This window comes from Octodon degus, unplaced genomic scaffold (assembly GCF_000260255.1).
Source record: "Octodon degus isolate 3935 unplaced genomic scaffold, OctDeg1.0 scaffold00003, whole genome shotgun sequence".
Taxonomy (NCBI): Eukaryota; Metazoa; Chordata; class Mammalia; order Rodentia; family Octodontidae; genus Octodon; species Octodon degus.
This window is the reverse complement of record NW_004524579.1, coordinates 11733990-11755777: the sequence shown is the minus strand read 5'-3', so window position 1 is coordinate 11755777 and position 21788 is coordinate 11733990.

Below are 21788 nucleotides of genomic sequence, written 5' to 3'. Positions count from 1 at the left end.
CCAATCCCCGCTTGCCTCAGCATCTTCCTGTGGTCCTGGACCTCCACTACCAATCCACAACTAGTCCCACCCAACTGCTTCCACTATACAGCTATTTAGACCCTGCTCACTTCCTCAATAAACGAGACTTGATCAGAAAGCCTGTCTTGTCTCCATCTCTCGTGTCTCTTGCCCTGTCTTTTTCATCCCCATTCCTCCTCCAGGTCATTACCCCACATCTTGACTTGCGGGCCGAGTCAACAGGCAGATTTCTTAGACACTGCCATGATCTCTACCACACAAGATTATGTCCCAGATTAGGTTTCAAAGGGAAGGGATTTTATAGATGTAGTTCAGGAATCTAGACAAAGGTAACACAAGATGGTTAAGGCAATGATCCTAGAATTTCCATCAAGTTTTTGAAACTAGCAGTTACTTGGTAGCATTCTCACCCTGACTGACTATATATGCTGATACCTGTGAATTAAGCAACTGCACCAAGAATAGCAATGTGTAATACTAGGGTCATGCTTGGAGTGCCTGTCATTCTGGTCTTCTAAATACATACTGCTTCTAATGTCATATCAATTACTGCTATACTCTCTCTAAAGTAAATGTTTGTTTAAAAAGAAGAAAAAACGATAATAAATGAAAACAAGAGATAAAAAATGTCATAGAACTGTCTTGCTACTATGTTGTATATGGTTAGATTTCTAAATTTCTGTGTAAAAATTTGTAATTGTTTATTTCTATTTTTAAATTTTTTTTCACAATCTGTATGGATTTAAAGTTTAGCATATAAACAATTGACAGGAAATACCTGTTCCATGTCATGTCTAAGGCATTTGATATTCAGACAGACACTGATGTGAAGCTCAACAGTCTATGTTCTAGTGTAATAATATGACTAAGCTTCTCTTTTGGAGGGTTAACAACTTAAGTTTGCAGACCAAAATTTAGAGAAAAAGAAGGGCTATAAGAATAGCCAACATTGTGACCCTAGCCCTTCAAGGTTAGTGAGGACTTAGGACATAAGAGAACCTGTACTGTAACATCCTGTGACTCAGTGGTGTCCCAAATTTTCTGTTCAAGGAGATTATGGGGCCACAGAGGAAAGTGATCAATGATGTAGAGTGTGCCTAAAGAGAGTCACATGAAGAGAAAACATTCTCTTAGGCTTTCACAGAGAGCAAATTGGTCAAGCAAAGGCCGTGACTCATCCATATGGCTGACACCGACAAAAGATGTACAAATTGCTCTACAGGGTTTCAGGGTAAGTCCTGAGGGGATTTCACTGACCTTGTCAGATACAAAAGTTACATTTTTTGTTATATAGGTCTTGCTTTATCTTGTTCTTAACCATCCAGTAGAAAAGTATAAAAACAAAGTATAAAAACTAAAGCCATATTAATATGTTGAGCTGTAAAAGGCTCAAGTCAACAACCTCTGACATTGCCAGTCATGTGGATAACTCATTACTATCATAGAATACTGGACTGTATTGGATTACTTTGCTGAATTCACACACCTACATTCAATATATGAATGGTAATGTAATACCCATCTCTGACTAAAGTAAACAAAAAAAAGGGGGGATATAAATGAAGGACCATTTTGTAGTGAAAAAAAAAATATATCTGTATGTACAAAATAGTTAGCATAGACATACAGCTACTTTCTCTTAGTTCAATGAGAAGAAAGTTTTGAACTAATAGTGTTTAGACAAGATATGTCTGCATCTTGTACTGTGAATAACTACTACAAAAACAACAATATGCAATGTATTAATTATTGTAACTGTCCTACTAACCTGTTTAAAATTTAGCAAATTATTGGTTAAATTATCGAGGTAGTAGTCCATTCATTTATTTTTACCCCTGTGCCATTCCACCTCTGTATTTCAATGATATAGCTTGATATACTAAAGGGTAACCTGGTGATAGAGAAAAATAACCCAGAGAGTGAATAAATCCAGGAAAACAATTCCACTATAACTCAAAGAAAGCACTGATTTGCTTATATGTTAATTCTAGGAGGTGTACAAGGTGAGCATGAAGACAATATGGATAGTTCTTTATGACTTCATTGCTGATTAACACAACTAGCTCTGAACCATACAAATCTATTAGAAAGTAATCGTCAACCAAGGTGGCTTGGAGCTCAAGTTTTGTCCTGATTCTACAAATTCCTGATTAAGGAATTTGTAACAGTTTATAAATCAATACCCTGCTTTCTTCATTGAGAAAATCTTGCTACCAAGATGGGGAGAGAGGATCAAGTAAACTAATTATACATTCAGCGATATTTGAATTACATTAGAGAAAAGGAACTAAAGATTATTCTCTTTTTATATGATAATGTAGAAATAGAGGACGATAATTTCTCACTTCATGCCAAGGTATATGGTTGTTGAGAAAAATCTGTCAGGAATAAAACAGAATAAATTGTTTTTCCCCAAATAAGGAATCAGTTTTGAAGATGCAAAATGGATATCCAGAGTTGCTGATTTATCTGATATCTTAGGAATTCTTAATGATCTTAAAACTTCCTTTTCTTTCTTTTTTTTTTTTTTCTTGGTACCAAGAATTGAACTTAGGACCTCATGCTTGCAAGGCAGGTGCTGTGCTGCTGAGCTATATCTCCAGCCCAAGACTTCCATATAGGAAGAAAGGGAGAAAATAGTAGGAGGCAAACTCAAAAAATCAAATTCCTACAGATTTTTATGATGTGTCAAAAACAGTCATATCTAATGACATTAGCATTCAGACTGTCAACAAAACAGTTGCAACTTTTTTGTTTTGCAATTAGAGTGGTATTCAGTTAACAGAACAATAATTATTTTGTATAAGCTGCATCAGAGACTACTGAAGATGAAAAAATACCCACCTCATATGTAACGAATTTGTGCTGTGCACTAACAAGAACCTGCTTTAAATTTCCATGACAATTTACAACCCCCATACTGTACCAGGCAAGGTTAGTGGTTATTGAAAATACCATCAGGACAGGGCTATGTAAGGACACATTCAATAGAATTAACTATACAAAAAAAAAAAAAAAAAAAAAAAAAAAAAAAAAAAAAAAAAAAAAGACAGTGTACAGTTTAAAAACAAATCTTACATTTCAATTTTTTTCTTCAAAATGAGTGAGTTGTATACAGGGGAGTTAAATGCTTTATAGACAAGAAAAAACTGCACTACAACCAACTTATTCATCATCATCCTCATCTTCATCCTCCTCATCCTCTTCATCTTCTTCCTCCTCATCTTCCTCTTCCTCTTTCTTTTTCTTGCTTTTTTCAGCCTTCACGACTCCCTTTTTTGCTGCATCAGGCTTTCCTTTAGCCTGGTAGGCAGCGATGTCCTTTTCATACTTCTCCTTCAGCTTATCAGCCTTCTTCTCGTATGGCTGCTTGTCATCTGCTGCAGTATTATTTCACATTTCTCCAAGTTTCTTTGCGACATCACCAATGGAGAGGCCAGGATGTTCTCCTTTGATTTTTGGGTGATAATCAGAGCAAAACAAGAAGGAGGCTGAAGGAGGCCTCTTGGGCACATTGGGATCCTTGAACTTCTTTTTTGTTTCTCCTTTAGGTGGAATACAAGTTTTCATTTCTCTTTCATAACATGCCTTGTCCACTTTTGTCATGTCTTCAAATTTTCCTTTTTCTTTATCAGACATGGTCTTCCACCTCTCTGAGCACTTCTTAGAAAACTCTGAGACATTAACTGAAGCATCTGGGTGCTTCTTCTTATATTCCTCTAGGCAAGTGCCAGTCCGGCTCTCACTTGCCCCGGCGCTGTCTCTTTGGAGCCCAATATACTGCTTCTTTATTTTTTATAAAAGTTAAAAATGAGTATTCTGAGCTTGTCTACTTACTTTAAACATTTCTTCTCTCCTTAGCACATCTCTGCAAGGCCAATTCCTCTGCCAGGAGAAAGACACCAATGGACTGCGTCATCCTGTGTGAGCAGCAGGGCCCTCCAGCCTGTGAAGATTAGATAAGGCCCTGGCGAGGAAGCAAGCTCATTTGCCAAACTTTAGATATTGATAGACGACATGGGTTTTTTATTCAAACTTGATTTAATGTGGGGAATTGTTATCTTCATAATTTCCTGATACAATTATAATTGTGGATCGACACTAAGAATGCAGTAGCTACTAAATACACACATTCAATGAAAATGGAGTTTAAAATTCTTGTGCCTTTCCATATGGCTTATTTATTTTGGTCTCTTTGAGACAAGGTTTTGCATGCAGTTCAGGCTGACCTTCAAGGACCCCACTTTGTAGCCTAGACTAGCTTCAGATTCGCAGCATCCCTCCTGCCTCAGTGTTCCAAGTGCTGCGATTACAGGTGTGCACCACCATGCCCAGCTGACATGTTTATGTATAGAAATATAATTTTATGTCTGTTGAATCCAATGAAAAATTTGGACTTATGTTTTGTATGTCCAGTTTTGTATCATTTAAATTTTAAATAATTCACTTTTCTTATATTTAATAAAAAATGAGCCTATGACAAAAGGAAAAATTTTTTAAATGCATAAATAAAACCTTCTTCCCGGCTGTTAAGAAAAGCAACATGGGTGTAAAACCACAAGGGCCGCATCAGCACCCTTGTCTAGTGAGACTTCAACTTACATTTTTTGCTGAACTATTCGAAAGCAAATCTTAGGTGTAATGTAATCCCACATGCACAGACTTCAATATGTAGCTCTAAAAGTAATAACTTAGGAACTCTAGCCAAAGGCAACAGGACAAGAATACCTAGCAGTGTTAGTACTTGGTTTTCATTTAGTTTTTGATTAGCTCAAGTACATATTTTGGTTATTGTTTTGTTCAAATCAGGATGCAAATAAGCGGTACACTCCACACACAGCTGATCTATCTCAAGTGTCCTTTGGGCTGATATTTCCTGCCCTTGCCTTTACAGATATTCCTCATTGAAAGACCTTCCTGTCTAATAACTGTTTGGCCTAACAGCCTGCCACTTGGACTTGGGCCACACTGGGACATCTTTTGGAGGAGTATGATCAGCAGTGCAGCCTGGCAGTGATTTCTTCTACATCACAGTACCACTGCTTTGGCTGATTGTATGGCATAGAACAGTCCTGTAGGATCATGCTCTGTTATACATTATGGTACTGTATGTAAAAGTTATGCAAATAAAATCCCAGTCATCAAGTTGGAGTTTCCCTTGGCTACTTCCTCATTCTGAATATTGTAATGTACACATTCAGTTTCTTATTTAGGGACAGTCCACTTAGTGACCTGGGGGTAATGGTTGTTGAGCAAGGAATGTCTTCTTTTTTTGGTTTCTCTCTCTGTTGTGGTTTGTGTATTTGTCCCCCCAAAGCCTCATGCAGTCATTGAGGTCAATTCTACAGTTTGTGATTAATTCATAATCCAAGGATGAGATTGTGGGTCTGAGTACTGCTGGGATTATGGGTCTGAGTGTTACATCCAGCCTGGGGCGGATAGCCTGAATATAACGTAAGTGAGACAGAGACAGACTTGCTCTCTGTTGCCATTGTTGCTGCTACTCCTCCATTTTGCTTTCTTGCTTTTTGCTGCTGCCATGAAATGTTGCTTTGCCGTGTGCCGCCCTGCTTGGGAGCCAGTCGAGTATGGACTAAAACCTCCAATAACTGTGAGTTAAATAAACCTTTCTTTCCTTCATTTTGAGTGTTGGGTATTTGACGAGATCGGGCACGTTCAGGGTGGTATGGCTGTAGACAAGTGTTGGATATTTGTTCAGCAATGAGAGAAGAGTAACGGAGATACTCTCTTTTATTTTTTTAAAAACCATTTGGTGAGAAATTCTCTAGTACCCCCATTTCCACCACTGTGTCTGAAATTTGGTTTATCCTGGGTAATCTGTCACCTGAAGAGTTCAGCTGAGAGCCAACAGGCTTACTGAGGAGTGTCTGGACAGTCCAAGGAAATCCTGGGGTTAGCCACTGAGTTTCAGGGTGCAGGAATCAAGACCACTGTTAATCTGGATGAACAAGGAGAACAACTAAGCCACACAGAAGAAGGCAAGGACCAGATAAAGAATGAGAGAGACAGAGAAGACTTGAACAGAACTCAACAAGCACTGTGGTCTTTGGGTCTGTCCACGTGACAGGATGAAGCACTTTGAGTCTGGCAAGGTGGTGAGATGGTGGAGGAAACTCATCTAGCAACGTGGGACAGAAGCAACCAGCCCGAGTCACACACAGGCAACCTTGGAAGCCAGCACGGGGAGCAGCTGGGTCACGTATGATAAACATGTAACTAGTGACACCAGCAAAGACGAGATGGATGAGAACCTGACGCAGACAATCCCAGAGCACAGAGTGGCACGGATGGCTAAAGCCGCTGCTCCACTTCTTTGCCTGTTATTCACGTCTCTAGCTGCTGCTCCTAAGCTGGTATCTTTCCAGAGGTGGAAATTTTGATCTTGCAATGAGCTACTCTGGAGATAGTGTAGAACAAGGGCTAGTGGAGTGGCAGCCCCCAAATTTATTTTGTTTCTCATGAGGATAGACTACCATGAAGCTTTCATTAGTTTCTTTTTTTATTCATCCTCTTAGATTGATTTTCACACCTCACATCTAGTAGGAAAGAAGGCTATCATCCTCTTCACCTCAGTGAGCTCCTTTGCTTTCAAGGTTTGGAAGCCTTGCCAAAGACAGCAGTAAAGAAGGCAGCTGTGGAGCCGTGTTTTGTTTTTGTTTGTTGCTTTTGGTTTTTGTAGGTGAAGGGCAAGAGAGAAGAGGTTGTTATCTCAGTAAAGAATATACAGGCCACAAAAGTAAAGTTGCAAAGCTAAATAAAGATCTAGTCATATTTAGCTTTTATTTAAGTTAAGGATAATGCTTGGTTTTGAAATTTTTATGCACAATATGTTTATCTTCAACCACTATTTTGTTACCTTTGTTTCTAAGAGTAGAATAGAGTGAGTTTTGTAAAGTAAGCTTAGCTGGGCGTGGTGGTACATGGCTGAAATGCCAGGGAGGCTGACGCAGAAGGATAGCCATGAGTTTGAGGCCAGCCTGGGCTACATAGTGAGACCTATTTGAACGAAAGAAAGAAAAAAGAAAGAAAGAAAGAAAGAAAGAAAGAAAGAAAGAAAGAAAGAAAGAAAGAAAGATAGATTTAAATTTGAACCCCAGAGTCATACATGTATACAGATTCTGTGATCCCAATTAATATTGTTCATGCAGGAATACTTTGTCAGGTCAGTGGCTTTTAAGTTTCATATTAGTAGTAGTGTCATGTTCCCATCACAGACCTATTAATCACATAAGCTTGTCCTTACTCTTTGAAGAAAAAAAATATAAATATATGTGTGTAACATGAGACTCTCTAAAACAATGCTTAATTTTTTTTTGAAATGTTTGGCAAAATATATGAATTCAGATTTCCTTCAATGCTAAGAATTATGCTCAGATAAGAAAAAGAAAATTTATTTTGATCTCAGGCAGAAAAATAGATTTCTTTGAGTTTTATTTATCTTTATATGTTTAAAAAGTTAGAGTGGACTTATCCTATCTTCCCAAAAATCATTTGCAAATACTTCTATTTAAAAAAAAAAGACATATGTGGTTGGTGGAAATAATGATGCATTTGCCCTACAGAAATTTCCACGTTACTGAATTTGGCCAGTTGATTCCTGGGACCGTTCTTCTCCTGCCAGTTCCTATCTCATTGGGGTTGGTGAAACACTATTAGGTTCAGGCGTGCCCATGCCCGTGTGGGCATGCTTGTACAAGAATATTTCCTGTTGGTGATCTGTGTTTCCATCACATCAGCCCCGGACACATAAGTGTGGTTGCCTGCTTTTATTTATTTATTATTATTATTATTATTAATTTATTTATTTGGTATAGGGTCTCACTAAACAGCTTGGACTTATAGTTGTCCTCCTGTTTTCAGTCTCCCCATTGCTGGAATTACTGGTGTGTGCTCCCACGCCTGGTCTTGGTGGCTGGCTCTGTGTGCCCGGGGGTGGGACCAACATGGCATGTAGTGCTGGGATTGAACCCTGGTCCCTGTGCTTGCCTAAGCAGGCACTTAGCCTGCTGAGCTACCTCGCCAGCCCAGTGGCCCACTTTTAGAGTCATAACTGATACTGGGCAGCAGTTCAGTTGCTCCCTCAGCTCCCTCCATTATGGCAACAGCTTCCGTAGATTTCTACCTAATGGTGAGCAGCCACTGGTTACTGGTGCCTCTGTCCATTGTTTTGCTGGGATTCGCAGAGTGGTGATATATTTTTATTATTATCTCATTGCTTCTGCATTTATTCGCTTGGAAGTCTTTCTATAGAGAGAAGCATTCTCTTCAGTTGGTTATCTTGAAATACAGGTCAGCCTGAACTACATAGTAAGACCCTGTCTGACAAAAAAAGTGTGCTATGATTTCTAGCACCAGAGGTGCTGACAAATTCTTTATGAGCCCAAGTTCCAACAAATCTTATATGTTGCAAAAATTTCTTACAGTAAAATTTTACAAATTTATAGCTTGTCTTTCAATAGCAATCTTTTCTGCAGAGATTTTGATGCTGTTGCTTCAAGATGTATTAAAAGATACACCATCTCTCTTTCCCCAAAGTTTGTATTCCTAAAGATTTTTTTAATTCTAAAGGCTGTAGATGTTTCTTGTAGAAAACACACACACACACACACACACACACACACACACACAGAACACAGAAACCAGATGTGATGGTGCACACCTGTAGGAGGCTGAGGCAGGCGGATCCCAAGTTCAAACCTAGCCTGGGTCACTTAGCAATTTAGTAAGACCCTGTCTCAAATTTTAAAAAAAGAAGAAGAAAGAAAGAAAGAAGAAAGAAAGAAGAAAGAAAGAAAGAAAGAAAGAAGAAAGAAAGAAAGAAAGAGAAAGAAAGGAAGGAAGAAAGGAAGGAAGGAAGGAGCTGGGCATGTAGTTTAATGTAGAAGCCTTGATTTCAATTCCCAATACAGAAGAAAAAAAAAAAGAAAAGCAAAACCACAATAAAATGAAGAGAAAACAGAAGCCCCGGAGAATCACCTCTGCTAGCATGGCGTTTGGTGTCCCTTCTCTCTTCACAACTGCGCTACATGCGGTGAGTTCCAGCCCTGCCTTGCTCCCCTTAGATGCAGCCTTATGTTCTCCGAGAGATTTCCAGATTATGCTGCTCACTAGATTTCTGTTCGAGTAGCACAACGGAGCCCTCACTGAGCTACGGCTTCACCTGCTTGACTTGTCCCTGCGGTCCTCAGACCTCAGGGATGGCGCTAACGCGCACTGTACGCCTCCGCCCTCTGTAGAGAACCGCCGTGCGTCCTGCTGCGTCCCCATCACTAACCTGTTCTCACTTCTTCATCAAACCGAAGTGACAAAAATGAACCCCCCACCCCACTCCGACCTGGGCCGCTTCTCCTTCCTGCTGTGAGAGACCGTAGCAGGTCAGTGGGGTGGTGAGGCAAGCAATATTTCAAAGATAGCGGTGGAGACAGGATTTAATCAATTCTTCTTAAAAGGAAAGACTCTCTCTCAGTGTAAAATGGAATTTTCGTTTGCTGAGTTCGCTCTCCTCACCCGAGGCTACGCATGGCATTGCCATACAGAGACTGCTCATGTGCGAAGTTTCATCTCCAGCTATCGGAGCACTTGGGTATGTGAAATATGCTTAACAGATTTAGACATATGTGAAAATAAATAACGACTGTGCAGATGAGGACAGGCGGAGGCTGTGCTTTTTGAGTTCTAGCAGGATGCTCATCCACACTACCACGAGCGGTACTGCCCGAGACGTGGGGGCCAGTGGGGAAGACGGGAGGCTTCAGAGGTGCTCTGAATGGAATCCGTTGGTGGAGGAAGTTGATGATGGCTGGCTGAGCTGCCAGATTTTGTCTGATTGTTTTCAGGCACGTATTTTGTTTTCTATGAGTTGAAGAGGGGGCAGGGATAACAATTGGGAAAGTGATTTCCTGCCATTTGCTGACCTATCAGGGCTGACTGCTACAGAAGGCGTGGCTTTCTGTCCAGGCTGGTTGTTATGGAAACAGCAGGTCAGAATTCCATGGTTGAGCGTGGTCTGGCCACTGTCCATTTGTATATTCAGCTTCTTACATTTTGCTTTTCAAAATGTCTTGTTGGCAGGTTGAGTGCGGTGATGGAGAGAGACTCCTTCGGAACAGGGTGTGAGGCCGAGGGCATAGGCAGGTCCCAGACAAAGGTTAGAGGCCCAGAGTCTGAATCCCAGCAGGTAACTTTGTGCAGACCGTTTTCATAGGGTTGCTGAAAGAATAAGAAATATAAATATGACAGGGTTTCTAGAAGGTTCTTCATAAGTAAATGCTTGATCATGGCTGTGTATCTGAGAGAGGTGGCTGTTGACCCTTTTGAAGGTCACTCTAGGGGTTGGATTCACAGGTCTTGGCAGAGCTGAGCCTGCCTGCCTTCTTTCCCTTTCCTTCCCTTCCCTTCCCTTCCCTTCCCTTCCCTTCCCTTCCTTTCCCCTCCTTTTCCCTCTCTTCCCTTCCCTTCTCTTTCTTTCCCCCTTTCCCTTTTGAGTTCTAGCAGGATGCTCATCCACACTACCACGAGCGGTACTAGCCAAGACGTGAGGGCCAGTGGGGAAGACAGGAGTGTTTTCTCCACTTGTGGGAAAAGAGAAACGAGGTCCCGATGGGCTACTGGTTTCACGCTTCGTATCCCTGAAGCCCGCCCTGGTCACGGAGCTCCCAGTGCTCTAGCGAGGGCGGCAGCCACACGGCAGATCCCCGGGACTGACCCAAGAAGGCTTCCTGGAGGAGGCTCCCTGAGTCCGACCTCTGAACAAGCTCCACGGCTCCCCGCCGCGGCTCCCTGAGTGGGTCACAATACAGCAGTTCTGACATCTCAGCAGCGACACGGAGCTGCAGAGAAGCGAGAATGCCCAGGTGGCTTCTTTGCTACAGTTTGTCGTGTGCAGGCTCTGCCAAGGGCGCTGTGTCGAAGGCTCAGCATGCAGACGGCTCAACCTTCAGAGTTGGAGCTGTGTCGGGAGAGGCGTGGGGGCAGTGGTGCCTTGGGAGGGGGCCACTTCCTGCCTCTGCCTCCCTGCGGCCAGGAGGTGAGCTGCTCTCCTCCGCTACGGAGCCAGCTGAGCCCAGAACAAACCCCGAGCCAGTGACAGCGATGTGGCTACTGGGTCACAGTGGTGAACGCTGACATGTCTCAGTACATGTTCTCCGTCCTCAGAGGCCGTGTTCACCTCCATGAGCAAATCCCAGCCTGCGTGCAAATACAAGTCTTCAAAAATGGAATGGTATATATGGGAACAAGACTTCAGGAAAGGTGGCGTACAGGGACGTTGTCACCGACATTCCGAGCTGCTCCGCACCTGCTGTCTTCCCTGACCGTTCTGCAAGACCCACACTGAACACTGCGGCGGCCCACAGGCAGCCAGAGCTGGGGCGCAGGGCAGGGCTGCGCGCTGTCCCCAGGGCAGCGTAGCGATGCGCCCTCCTTTCATGCGTTCCTGGGGACGTGCGATTATTATCGCGGTGGCGCAGCCCGGCTCCCTGGGATGGCATCCTAATGATGATTCTTTTGTATTATTGCCATTATTTCTCCACAGAGTACTACCGGGCGAAGCTGAGCTGCTGAGACAGACGGCCTAGGCATGTCACTACATTAAATAGACGTTTCTTCTCTGTGGCCATTAATAATTTATACCTTAAAGGAGACAAGTAGCTGCCCAGCACGCTAATTAAAAATCCTGAACCTCACAGATGAAAAGTACTGTTCCTATTAAGGTGTCCATTTGCTACCTGGACAGTTTGTGAGCAGCAAATGCCCTCATTGCTGCAGACAGCAAAAGAACAAAGTCGTCCCGGTGTGGGAAATCCACCCAGGGAAACAAATGAATTGGTGAGACTCCACTGAGATGCTACAGCTTTAGTGCAGAGTGAGACGATGATGTGGACTGTCACATCCAGAAAAGCACAGTTTTGCCAACACTGAGAGAGGCTGAGACAGTAATATCACAAGTTCAAGCCCAGTCTGGGCAATTTAGGAAGACTATTTCAAAATTAAAATGACTAGGGATGTAGCTCAGTGTTAGAGCACCCCTGGGTTCCATCCTTGCTATCAAAAAGAAAAAAAGAAGCACAGTTTTCCTTAACTAAGGGAACTGGAACTTTTTTCATGCTTTAACAGGTGTGCTGTGTATACATTTTCTCCGCTTTATTAAGGGATTTGTTGAACACACGTATTGGGCGCCCCTGCACAAAAGGCAAGGGCTTCACTGAGGAGCCATTCTGTGAGAAGAAAGCAGAGCTGACGCTAGATAAGACTTCCAGTAAAACATGCTGCAAGGGTACAACCACCTATTTCTGCTCCTCCCCAAAGTCCTCTGAGATGACAGTCGGGGATGAGAGGGAGGGTGGGAGCTAGACACACAGTCCCCAGAGCTAACGGGACCAGGTTAAGGAACCACAGCAGGAAGAAAAGGAAACAGTCTCTGAGTGCTGACTGACCCCAGCACAACCAAGGGAGCTGGGGACGGGGGGGAGACCTGCCTGGCCAGCTACACAAGCCAACAGTATAGAAGGCCACACATTGAGGCTTGGGGGACTGGCAGCCCAGGAGCAGGAAGGGGACCTGTGAGAGCAGTGTGCAGCCCTCTGGAACCAGGAGCTGGCAGCCTGCTCACCGCTGGGGCTTGACAGTTTCCTGTTGAAAAAAAAATTTTTTTATAGAACGTCTCCATCAGACAATGCCTTTCAGGTACTGTGAAAGATGGAGATAAAAGTGGTACCAGTCTAGCACTATTCCTAAGCACTGGCACAAACAAAGAGCACTACCCAAATCTGGAAAATCAACAGACCCTCATGTCTGGCTAATTTAAGTGGCTGTGATTTCTCGCCTGACCACAGTGTTTACCATCTTCATCCTCTCAATTCCTGGATACCATCCAGGAAGTTATCACAGGCTGGGTCTCACTTCCTAGCTGCCAATCCATGAGGGTCAAGTGCAGCCCTAGCCTTTTCTGACCTTCTTGTTGAGGTGCCCTGGATCTCCCTCATGTGGCCTCCTTCACTACAGCAAGCCCGATTCTGGCTGTTCTGGGCTACACATGTGGTCCTCCTGGGCTTTCACTGACAAACATCACCTGTTGCTGTGGTGGACTCAAAACTGTGGGCAGCTTGTAATGCCCAGATTCACTGAATCAACATGGTGTTGGGTGTGGAGGGCCCACCTGAGGATTATTGCCAACAGCATACAAAAGCTGAAGAGGAAGAGATGGTGCTGTTGTTCTGGAGAATCTTGTCAGGCTGGCTTCCTGAAATGAACTCAGCTGTTCTCATCACTGGAGGAGCTCAGGACCTCGATGTTGCTGAGGATGGCTGTGGTACCTTATAGGGGAGCTCTGCTCCTTCCCTTGATCTTTGCTTCCTGGCTCCAGTGCAGATCCCTCAGCCTCCTAGCACAGATCCTTATTCATACTGGCGCACACCTTCTAGCTTCCACCACTGACCTTTGGGTCTTCCCCAGTGCAGATCCTTGAAACAGGCCTGCATGCGACATGGTCATGGGCTTTGGGCTTCCAGCTGGACTTGAGGGGTACACGGCCACAGGCTGTAGGTCTTTAGCTGGATTCATGTGGGACATTGCCCTGAGATCCAGGTCCTCAGCTGGATTCTTTGCGTCTCTAGTGTATGGACAGATTTCTTGTATTCTTTTGACACTTGACTTCTTTTTTTGGCAAATATTATAAAATAATTCTATAAATTGTGTGTCCTGTATTAAGTTGTTTCCCTTGTAAACCCTGACCACAACAGTCACCCATCCAGTATACTCCCTGGCACACACAGCTCCGCCACTGCTGGGACTCGACAGTTGGGGCAGCCAAGCATGGGAAGCTATGACTACGGTGGAATGTGTCTCCCCAAAGTCCATGTGTTGGAAACTGCATCCCCAAGCTTATATGTTGATAGTACCAGGGAGTGAGTCCACTGAGAGGCAACTATGGTTAGATAAGATCATGAGGTGAAGGCCATGGTGGGGTCAATTGTTTCAGAAGAAAGGAAGAGGGATCAGATTCTGCATGCCCCCCTGCCCCACTGTGGTGTTGTTTACCATGTTGCTTGCCTTGAGAGCTTGTTTGGAGGTTCTAGTAGGACATCACAGCTACTTGGATATTTTACTTGAGTAAGAACAGTCTTCTTCTACTGGGCAGGTCATCGTCTTCCCTCCAGTATGTATCTTTGGGAAAGACACTCAGGGCTGTGAGGAGGAATGCGAGGCCCACCTAACCAGCCCAGTCAGCTGAGGATCAGTGGAGCAGCAGTCACAGTGGCTAGACCTCCTCACTCGCTCTGCCATTTTATGACATGGTGAGAAGGCCCTCACCAATTCCAGCATCTTAATATTGGACTTCACAGCTTCCAGTCCTGAGAAAAACGCATTTCTTTTCCTTATCAATTACCTAGGCTCAGATAGTCTGTTGTTGTAGCACAAATGGTCTAAGACAAGGTTCTTGAAGTGATTAGAGCTGACATAGATGGCGGAGTCTCCTGAGGGGGAGGTTGAGGTTGGGAGACAGTAGAGTTTGCCAGGGAAGGGATACACTCTGCAAAACAAGAGAATTTAATCAAGGATGGCATAACAGCCAGATTCTTGAGCCCCTTCTCCCCTTGGCTTGGAGCCAGCCTGACAGTCAGACATATGCCCTTTGCCACATAATTAAGAAACCCCACTGGCAGCTGGTGTGACAGCACACACCTGGAATCCCAGAACTCAGGGAGTCTGAGGCAGAAGGGTTGTTGTGAGTTCAAGACCAGCCAGTATTTGTTCTATACACTCTCCCCACTTCCCTGGGCACTCCCTTTTGTCCTCCCCACCTGACCTGCTACAATAAAGCCCACCAGCCTGAGCCAGCAACAAACAGCCTCCCAAACACTGCTCTTTGCTCTGTGAGTGCATGGCCAAGCCCCACAGATGTCTGAAGAAAGTCAGAAGCAAAGCAAGAAAAAGTAGGAATCTCAGAGGAGGCAGAGCCCACAGACGAAATGAAGAAAATATGTAAAGGTGAAGCATATTCTCCAACCAACAAATCACAAGAGGCAAAAACAAGAGTTGGAAGAGTTGTACACATGGAAAAAGACTTGTGAACATTAACCAGCAGCAACATGTAGATCTTATTTACATTCCAATTTGTACAAACCATAAAAATAAAGCTATTTATGAAGTAGGCAATGAAAGAGAAATGTTGACTGTACATTTGACAATATGAAGTAATTGTCAAAATTTTGGGGCATGATAATTATATTGCAGTTACTGTGGGCATCAACACTGAAAATGTATATGTGAAGTCTTTGAATCTTGGCTGTAAATTCAGCCATCCTGACGGGTCAGCTGAGGACTGCAGATGGGCAGGGTGGGCCTTGGAAGGAGGCCAGAGTCTTGCAGCCATGGGACCCAGGCCCATGTTCTGTAATGTTCCCAAGCCTCTCAGCCCAGTTCCTGGTACTATTAGGTCAAGTGTAACATGGACTTTTCTCAAACTTTCTCTTAGATGTCTCTAAGAGCACCATAATTCTCTGTATGTAACTTATGGCTTTAATAAGCAGAATGGTCATCAGCCTTCTCCTGGTGTCACAAGTCTTCTTTCACCGTGTGGCACGAGTCATTGGTGATCAGCTTCAATATGAATAATTGAGGAACCATAGTTATTTACATAAAAGATTTATTATCTTTTTTAGAGTCCTATGGGATATGGGGATATTTATAGATGAAATGCTGTGAGTTCTGAAATTTGCTTCACAATGATCCTTTGGGAAAGGAGAAAAGATGGAAGGAAAGGAGATAGATAGATAGATAGATAGATAGATAGATAGATAGATAGATGATAGATAGATCAGATAGCTAAGATAATTGTACTACAAATTTCTATTGGTTCATTGAGAACAACACTTTATGCTTAATTGTTTGATCAATCTTACATATCTATATCTGGTAATCTGAGCAAATACTTTGAAGATAACAAAATGTAATACAATGACCATTGTTAATTTTCTATCATCTTTTTAAAAATTTTTGTAAGCTTTGCAGTTTTATGTTGTTTTGTTTTTGTCTTTGTTATTGTTATTGTTTTTTTTCTCTTTAAGACAAAATTTTAAAAAAATCCTTTGAGGTGGGTGTTAAAGATGAATCAAGATTGACACATGCAGTGTTATCAAAACTGTCTTGGGGTTATTTAGAGGCTTGTCTTTCATCTGCCTTTAAATTTGTGTGAAATTACTGGGAACAGGTTTTTTTTTGTGTTTTTTTCTTTCTTTCTTTCTTTCTTTCTTTCTTTCTTTTTTTTTTCTTTTTTTTTGCATTTTAGGGAAGGGTCTACAGGTGTTCAGAGTCTCACTACTAGATCAGACTCCTAGTGACCCACTGCCTGTTTACAACCTCTCATGAGCTGGGATTACAGGCATGTGCCACCATGCCGAGTCTCAATTGCCATCTTAGCATGCCCTGGGGACAGGGCCAGCAAGCAGGTCCAGGGATTGAACCCCCAGCACCTTTTGTGTGCAATTACTAATGATAGAAAATGAGTTAATACAGCAATTAACCACTAAGAAGAATATATGCAGTGTATTATTTGTTGAAACTGTACTTCTGATTTGATTTGAAACTGTCTCATTGCTATCTGTTTATCAATAAAACTTTGAAAAAAAATACATTCTGCTCATAAAATAAAAAAAAAAAGAAAATGAGTTAAATAAGATGAAAACCAAAATGCTCCTGAAAAATATGATCTTTAGTCTTGAAGGTAATACAAAAATGCTGTTGGTTTCTCCAAAACTGTGTTAAACCCCAACACCAGGAAGACTTCAAGGTGGCCCAACCTCAAAGTCTTCACATAGGAAAGAAACTTTAGAGACTCTTAAAATGTCATAAACCTTACAAAGACCATTTTAAAAGGGAGGTTGGAAGAGAATCCCAACTGTCATTGTAAATTGCTCCCTCGTCTTTTGCCTTTTCTCTTCCTGTGTCCTTTAGGAATCACAGGGCTTCTATAGGCGAGACTGCTTCACCCAAGGAATCATCTTGCTAGGCATCTTGGTCAGGAAGTTACAGTGGGTGAGGGCTCTGGGTCAGATACCACCCTGGGTGAGTAAGGGAGGTGGTTTAAGTTGATCCAGTATGGACTCCAGGCTGGCCCCTTTGTTCTTTCCTTATTCTGTGGGGTAGATAGAAGGGTGAAAATGTGAGATAAGCCCAAAAAGGGCACACAGAGCCAGTGGACATTCAGAATGAGAAGTGGTAGCCTAATGAAACCCATGGAGGGTATCAGTCCAACACACTTGGCAATATGGCACATGGATGCAAAAGAAAGACAGAACATTGTGCTCTGTCTATCCCAGAGTTTAGGAGCTCTGGGATGACCAGAGTTCTCTGTAGAACAAAAGGCCTTGTGGCCAAAAGCTCATGGCTTTAATTGTTATCAATCAGGGAGGTGGGTGGAGGTCATAGCAGAGTGTTAAAGAAGAGAAACTTTGTAGCATTGGCTGTACCAGGCACAAAGGCCTCCAATTAGCAATGTAATAGATGGTTTGAGATAGGCAAGGCTGTTGTCACCTTTCCTGGAAAGAAGGTGTAATTCTTACTGAGTCCCAAAGCTTCAGCAGAGATGTTGTCTCCTGTTTTAGCTCTGGAATATCACAGGCTCCTGCTCAAGCCCTCATCCAGCCATCACCAGTGGCTGGGGAGATTCTAGCCCACAGTGGGTTACATATTTTCAGCCAGTTAAGGGAACACCTGGTCCAAGATAACCAGCTCTGCATAGCTCAGTGACCAGGCTGAAGGAGAGGCAGGGGGCTCCATTTCTCTGGAAAGTGCAACTTGGCAATCCCCCCCAACAGCCTCTGCCCCCTGGACACTCTCTGGAGTAAGTGACCCAGGCTAGGCAAGGGGTGGGTGAGGGGAGCCCCTGGCTGTGGATGGGTGCAAGGACCTGGCTGGAACCAGGCTTTGACTCATGTGATGGACAGAAATGGAAAATAGGGGGCACCAGAGTTGGCAGAATGGGTGAGGAAGTAAATAGGATCTCACTCTCAGATGCAAGGAGCTGGAGCTCTGGGCCTTTCCCTAGGGGATGCTGCTTAAGAGGCTGCGACTTCTAAAAACTCCTCTGCAGAGTTAATCTTGGGGGAAGAAACCCTTCATCTTAGGCTGAGTCAAGCACACTGTGAGACCCAGCCGCAGCTTGAAGCTGAGAGTTCTTTCTTCTTGAACAGGAGATTTCCAAGGGCTCTCCTGCTTTTGAACAACACATCCAGCTTTGCATATTTTTCTAAAACTTGTTGCTTTCAGCCTCTTTGAAGTACAGCGAGAAAATATTTTTTCCATCTTAGTCTTAGAACGTACTTTGAGATTTCATATCTGAGGGTTTCACCGAATGGCTGGATGCAGTGATTCACTTAATGATGGTGAGGTGGAGTCTATGGCTAATCAAGGGCTGTTTTCTAAAAATAGGCCATTATTAGTGTGCTTGACTCACCAGCAAAGGCCCCATCAAAACAGTGCTGAAAAAAGGCACAGGCCAGAGCTGCACCTCCTGATCTTAGACTCACAGACCCCTTCAAGAATCTAATGGAAGATATGAGTGTCTCAAAACATGTACAAACTGCGTGCACACATTTTTTTTTTGCATGTAATTTTAGGGGGTTCATGAACCCAAGGAAAAAAGCATCTGAGCAAGAACAACAAAGAGCTACAGGAAGCAACGGATCATTTCCATTACAAAAGGATTCTTTGCTCTAAATAGGATTCACTGTGGGGTCCAAAATGCCTTCTGGTATATTCCAGTTGGCTTATTTGATTTGCAAATATTCCATTTCTGTGAGCCTTTACAGGTAAGACAGTTTTAATCAGTTCAAACCTATTCCCTGCACATTTCTATCAGTGAAATAGCAAATTTTAAAAACAAATATTTGTTACATCCCTTCTCTGAGCCAGGCCTGCGGGACAGACAGCAGACTGTCTCCTGATGCTGAGGCATCTTTCTGCATCTCCAGCACCGAGGACAGCTCTCACCGTTTGCTATGGGAAAGAGGAGGAAGCCAAACACAAAGTGCTACAAAGAAAGCCAAGTGTTATAGTGGTGACATAAGGGTGGGACATATGGGCCAGTCTCCATGGATAGCAGGACAGGGAAGTTGTCCCCTGAAGGTAGAGACCTGAGGGAAGAGCATTTCAGATGGAAGGCCGGTGTGTACATGAGGTGTCCCCAGGAAAGATGGAACATGGCAGAACCACTGGAGGCCAAGGGTGCGGAGAAGCATAATCTTGAGTGTGGAAAGGAATGGGAGGACACAGGGCCTTCTAGGCCAGATAAAGAGCTGCTCTTTAATTCTGGGTGCTGCAGGGAGCAATTGGAGGGTAGGTCGTGGAGGGTTGCACTCTGATCTACATTTGAGGACAATCCCCCTGAATATGGTGTAGAAAATATATCACTGGGAATAGAACAAAAAGGGAGCAGCTGAAGGCCAGCCATGTGGAGAAGAGACTGATGGTGCTGCTTGAGCGTGGGCTGGGTTGGCAGGCGTGAGAGGTGGCTAGATACAAGTGACTCCTGAACAGAGTGCCAACCAGGCATGCCCAACTCAAGGACCAGTGGCTGGCTTCCACCTGGGAGGATGAGGCACATAGAAGAGCTGGTCTGAGGGAGAAATCCTAAGTTTAGAGTGGGGTATTTAGTGTTTAAGAAGATGACCAGACACCCCAGTGTCCCAGTCAGGATGGAAAAGAAACAGTGCTGTAGGAAAAAGAATCCAGGCTGGGAGAGAAGCCTGAAGATGTCATAGCAATGGAGCAATAGCCTAGAGAAGCGAACGGGATGCAGAGAGGTGACACCAGTGCCGAGGTACACATTGGACACTAGAACTGGAGCAGGCTGGTGCAGGAGAGAAAGCAGGGGGGACATCGGTTGTGGAGGGGACTCTTCCCCGGGCCCAGTGCCTTTGAGCTTTCATGATTGCTCAGGAGGCCCTCTGCACTTCTCTACTCCAGCTACTGGAGCTCTGAGCCTATGCTGTGCTATCTCTACTACAGCCTGGAGTGAGCACAATGCTTCTTCTAAAGTGCCCGTTCTTCTAGATTCCTGTTCATTCCTTCTTTGCCACTCTGGGACAAAGCTCCATCTCGTGCTGCTTCCAGGGCTGGATGCAGTGGACTGGATGTTCTCTTGCCTTCCAGGTAGCATCCCACGCTGTCTGTGGAGCCCCCCCAAACTGCAGAGGACATGAGTCCAAATGTCCTACTGCAGCCCCTCTCTGTACTTGAGTGAAAGAAAAACAGCATTCCAGCTCTTGGCCCTTCTGTGCACTGGATGAAGGGCAGAGGCAGAAATTTCACAAGACTTTTGCATAGTTCCTGCCTGTTGGGACTGCACCTTCTCCTGGATCTGGCAGCCTGGACAACTTGGTGTTTCTACCCACATCACCCTTTCAATATCCATATGTGGGTAGTTGCAACCCTCATTCCGAAGGGGAGGAAGAGTTAGAGGCAGAGTTGGCTCAAATGGGCCCTGAAGTAGGAGCAGGATGCATAAAAGGAGTGAGGAGGAGGCCAGAGTGGTAGCAAGACCAGCAGGATGAATATGGCTAGAGGGAATAGTAAGGCTGGAGGCCATGGTTGAGGAGCTGAGACATTCAGCATCTGGGCCACTGCCGTGGTTCTCCTTCAACACACAGATGCTTCACCATGGTCGTGTCAGAGTGGGTAAATGCTCTGGTTTGTTTTGTTTTCTTTGTTTTTTAAACAAACTGACATGAACAGTGGGGCCACTGAAAGCCCTACCCTAAGGCATGACTAGCCTATATGGCACAGGGCAGAGCCCTAGGAGTGAGAGTGGGTGTTGTGTTGGATGTGGTGGGCAGCCTGCATAAGCCCCACGAAAGGAAGACAGTGCCAGAGCCCCACAGGATGAAGACACAGCAGCTTGAGAGGCAGCTGGAGACTGAGAAGGTGGCAAGAGCAGCCTCTGAACAGAGAGCAAGCATGGAATGCTCTTGGGACAAGAGGACCTGGTAAGCCAGAGGCCCTAGGAGGCTCCCAGGACAGGCGGGCATGGGCCTGAGTGAGAGGGTGAGGCTGGGACCTTAATAACTAGTCAATTCAGGAAAATTTCCCCCCTCTTCACTGCCCTAAATAAAATATAAACTCCCCTTTAGTAAAAGAAATTCTTATTATAAAGGGATCTGTGCCAGGAAGAGAGCTACTGAAAGATAATTTTTTTTTACATGATTTTAAAATTATTTTTATTTGTAAGATTAAGCATCCTCATTGACCATCCAGAGTCTTTACTGATTTTTTTGGACATATACGCTCATCACAGTTAAAAGTGATTCCTCAGTTTTCAAAGATATGGTAGGAGAAAGAAGTTCAAAAGGTACAGTTGAAATCTCCGGTCTTCTTTTTCAAAAAAATTAATAATTTGCTATTAAGCCACTCACCAAACTGTAAGGAAAGATAGTTTCCCAAAAAGCCAATAAAACCCCTAATAGGAACTTATGTATCACTGCAAATTTATCCCCCAAACACTGCTGTTACAAAAAAGGTAGGAAGCCAAATTCCCATAGCTCATCAGAGAAGACTTCCCAGTCAGAAAATCAGGACCAGAACTACAGTGCTGTAGAAAGGTTCAAAATCCACACTTATTTTAAAAAAAATTCAGCTTTTTCATCTTGGGGAATATATTAGGCTTTCTCTTATTCCTAAAAGTGTGGTGCTGGAATTAATACTAAAATTGTTCTTCCCAACAGAAGGCAGGGAAGAGTAAAGAGAAAAGA